Source organism: Pteropus medius, unplaced genomic scaffold, assembly GCF_902729225.1.
Source record: "Pteropus medius unplaced genomic scaffold, Ma_sr-lr_union100, whole genome shotgun sequence".
NCBI lineage: Eukaryota > Metazoa > Chordata > Mammalia > Chiroptera > Pteropodidae > Pteropus > Pteropus medius.
This window is the reverse complement of record NW_024354360.1, coordinates 1989667-1994304: the sequence shown is the minus strand read 5'-3', so window position 1 is coordinate 1994304 and position 4638 is coordinate 1989667. Positions and strand designations below refer to the sequence as shown.

Below are 4638 nucleotides of genomic sequence, written 5' to 3'. Positions count from 1 at the left end.
GATATATCAATGCATAATGTGAAATGTAGTTACCAATTCACACGTTTCTTGAAATAATTACATGAATCTTTGCTATGACAAAAAGTCATAGGTAACAATTTACTTTGGTTGTGTAAAAAAGCAGTCTCTAAAATGCATTTACAAGATAATACTTTGAGCTATAATTTCTCATTTAAATTTTGTATTGCTTCAGCATTCTAAATGCTCAAGCTATAGATTAAAATGATTATTAAAATTTTATCAAAACAAGGTGTTTGCGACAGACAAAAAGCTATTTATTTTTATTTATTTTTTATTTTTTAGGCAAAGCAATCCTTGGTTGACTTCACAGATTACAAGGACCTTGTCAGTTTACAATACCTTATTTTTTAAGCTTATAGCACCCAGTCTTCCTAGGTGGTCTTCCATCCAAGTACTAACCAGGCCTGACCCTGCTTAGCTTCCGAGATCAGACGGGATCAGGCTTGTTCAGGATGGAATGGCGTAGACCAAAAAGCTATTTATATCATACAAAACTTCAGGATAGAACTTTGTAGACTAACCATGTTTTAATGGTTTAAGGTAATTTTTATAAAAATGGCTGTGACTACTATAGAAGCATTAAGAATATGTAGTCAGTGTATGAAGTCCAAAGGAGCAAAATGAAGAACTCTAATAGAGCAAAGACGTATTTAGAATTATGAAAATAACCATTAGCAGAATTAAAAACAATCATATAATCCTTCCCTTCCTCCTTCCCTTTCCTCCTCTTCCTCCTCCTCCTCCTCCTCCTCTCCTCACTTCTCCCTCCTCCTCCTCCTCCTCCTTCTCCTCACCTCCTCCCTCCTCCTCCTCCTCCTCCTATCCTCCTCCTTCTTCTTCCTTCTTTCTTTCTTCTTCTTCTTTTCTTCTTCTTCACCTCTTCTTCCTTCTCTCTCTCTCTCTCTCTCTCTCTCCCCGCCCCCTTCATGGGAAAACAAAGAAAGAAGGTGGCTATCTGTAAGCCAGAAAGAGAGTCCTCACCAGGAAATGAATTTGTTGGCACCTTTATCTTGGAACTCCACTTCCAGAACTGTGAGAAATCAGTGTCTGTTGTTTAAGCCATCCACTCTGTTGTGTTTTGTGATGGTAGCTAAGCAGACTAAGACATGGTAGGTAGCTGAGCAAACTAAGACAATGGGCACGCCAGAATTTTTTGTTTGTTCTCTTGGTCATTGCATTGTCATCTTAAATGACAACAGGTTTTTCCACTCTCTAGGCTGATTTGTGGCAGCTGTTTGTTCCTTCTTTGTTTTCTTCATTCTTGCTGACTTTCCTCATTTGGGTCATTTTATTAGGAATTGATGTGAAATTCTGGCACTTAGCTTCTTCTTCCATTTTAGCTGGGACAATAAGGATGCTTTTGTTGGATTTCCCATGTGCCGCTAAGCTTACTCTATACCCGTCTCCACTCTGCTCTTTGCTCCACTTCCCTATTGTTGCATGACAAACTCTCCAAAACTCAATTGTGTAAACTAACTATTTTATTACCCTCACAGTTTGGTGGGTGGAGAATTCAAGCTGGTCCTTGTAGGGATACTTTGTCTTTTGGGGCTTTACATGGGATGGTTCTAATGGCTGGACAGGGCTGAGATGTTTGACTGGGTGTCTTTAACTCCTCTCCACCTAGCATCTGCCAGGGGTGGAATGTTGAAGATGGCCTGCAGTCTCCTCTTCACTAAGTCTGGCAGATGTTGGCCTCTCCACATGGCTAGCTTGGGCAAGAAAGACAACCCTGATGTGCTCCTACTTCTCATACTGCGGCTGGCTTTGTTTTTAAATGTTGGCCTACTCTGACTTCAAAATATTGTTTTTAGGGGAAGACACATTTTTAAATCATCAGTGTAAAATATTATAGAGTACTCACTACTCTACTTTGTGTTCTATCCTGGTCAGTGAAATAATATAAATAAGTGCCTTTGCTCATTACAGGAAAAATTATAGGGAGGAAAAAGAAAATAACACCTCAAAAGTCTTAGAAAATATTTTCATTGCTTTTTTTCCCTTTAAAGGTATATAGGTCATTCTGAATCATCTTCGAAAATCCCTTCTAAATTTAAGAAAAAATAGTAAAAGTATTATAAATGTAATGCCTACCTGATACAATTATAAGAAAGATTTAGGTCAAACTAATGATATATATTTTTTGTTTTCAGCTACAAATATCCACATTTTGGAATGAGAATTAAATAGTACTAATTTTACCATAAAGATTTCTTAGTTCTGTATTTCAACTTTTATTATATACTGACATATATATATATTATATATATATATATAATATATATATATATATTTATTTACTCAATGCTGAGTTCTTAGTTAAAGATATAGTATACAAATTTATCATTGTCCCAGAATAAATAAGATTAACTCATTGAATGAATTCCATTGAGGGAATAAACTGGGAACTTCTGTATTTGGCAGAAAGTTAATCTCTAAGTGTGAGTATTCCAAATGTTTCTTTGACTAATGTCTTTAGAAATACAATAAAGCTAGTTTCTGCTTTGAAAGCAGTTGACCTCCAAAGTTTTAGATTGACAAAGTCCTTTAAAATTCATCAAGGTATGTTTAGTGAAATGGAGAGAGAACACACAGGAGTTGACATCTTTCCCCTATGAAGATGGCATCTGCGTTTCCCTCTCTATTATTTCATATCAAAATGATTCTGCGTTCCACATTTTTTAATGCTGCAGGTATGGAGGCATACACAAGCAGACAGTTGTGTAGGTGGATTACTTGGTTGTTGAACTATTCTTGCTGGGAGTGGTCCTAGAGATCATCTACTCCATAGTTTCAGAAATAGGTGAGCCTCATTCTACTAACTCCAGCCATTGTTTAAGGGTTGGCCGGAATATCTGGTTACCTCAACTATTTATGCATAAACTTATGCATCGCGAAGAGATAACACACTCAGAATGTGCTCCATGAAACAATAAACTGGTAAAGCTTTTCTGGATTATACTTATTTTAGTTGATTCTTCCATATTTGAGTTTTCAATTGTACAGAATCCCCTTAATAGTACATATTCTAGAAAATATGTTTACCAAAGGATGGCAAGAAGTGACAAAAATGAGCTATTTGCTATATGAGAATCTTCATTTTCACTTTGAGTCATGTGTGGTTAAGACCTCAGCAGAGTATTTCTTTTTGTCACACCTAAAAAAAAGAAAAATCTTGTGTGTCCATCTAGTCTAGAACACTGCACACATTTTGTTGATTCTTTTATTTGGTTATTGTGAATGGTTATTTCTTCCTCTTTTCCTCTTTCCTTTCTTTTTCTTTCTTTTGTTGTTTAAGGGTGAACTGAATTGTATCTATTTATTTTTCTTTAGCTTTTTTTTTAACTTGAGAAATAACAAGTAAACATAGTAAAAAAAAATGCCAATGTTACATACAAAAAGTTTTACTGTGACAAAATAATTTTATCACTCATCAGAGACAATTATAGTTGCCAATTCGTTGTGAGTTCTCTCTGCTTCTGTTTTGTATTCAGACCCTATACAAGTACATATGAGATGTGTTGTGTGTGCATGTTGAGTTGTGTGTTTGTACATATCCTTAATTCCTTTTGTATAAGTATGAGAACCGCATAGTAGAAAAAACACAATTCTGTCCACTGTGTTTTTTATCCTAATATTTGTTAGAAATCAATAAATTTTTGTAGTTATTCTGTAAAAACAGGATTCCCCACCTATCTCAGTTAGCTTGGCCTGCCATAACAAAATACTACAGCCAGAGTGGCTTAAACAACAGACATTTATTTCTCATAGTTCTGAAGGCTGGAAGTCTAAGAACAAGGTACCAGTAGATTTAGCTCCTGTTTAGGGCTCTCTTCCTGGCTGTAAATGGCTGCCTTCTAGTCGTGTCTTTACATGGCCTTTCCTTGGTATGCGAATGGGAGGAGAGACTGAGAACTCTGTCTTCCTCCTCTAATAAGGGCGCTAATCCCATCTCAGAGTCCCACCCTCATGACCTCATCTATACCTAATCCCCTCCCAAAGACCCCACCTCCAATGCCATGGAGAGTTAGGGTTCAACTTATGAATTTGGGGGACACACAAACATTTAGTGCATAACACACCCACACACACACACACACATACCAAGAAGGTGTGAAAGAGTTTATTACTGACATAATTGAGGTCTCAGAAAAGCAGAGCAGGCCTCCCCAGCAGGTCCCAAACAGCCTGGGACAGCCAGAAGAAGAGACTGACCTGAATCTATTGTGGGTGAGGGGAAGACTGGACTGAGTGTTCCCACACCACACAAAGGCTTGTGGAGTTTGAATCTCCTGCCCACTCTAAACAAAAGAGTACCTGGCTGTCCTGTTGGCTTTTCCAGTTGTAGGGTGCAAGGGGAGAGGGAGGAGTGAGCCTCAGAAGCTGTCAAGTGTCAAACATCAACAAATGGAATTCCTTATTTATAAACCAACCCTTTGCATTTTAAAAATACTTCATTAGAGTTTAACATTCTAACTTATCCTACACTGAACAAAGCCATGTACTCACTGTGAGAGCCCAGAAGTCGGGCCCCTCAAGCCCTAATGTGTCCCTCGTGGCCCTCAGTTATGCCGCTGGACTCTATCTTCGCCAAAGGTAACACTCCTTTTCACCTTT

General features: G+C 37.6%; 1 pseudogene; it reads right to left on the bottom strand.

Moving 5' to 3' along the window:
* Positions 1-371: 371 nt before the first annotated feature.
* Positions 372-489, bottom strand: LOC120594162 (uncharacterized; annotated as a pseudogene).
* Positions 490-4638: the final 4149 nt, after the last annotated feature.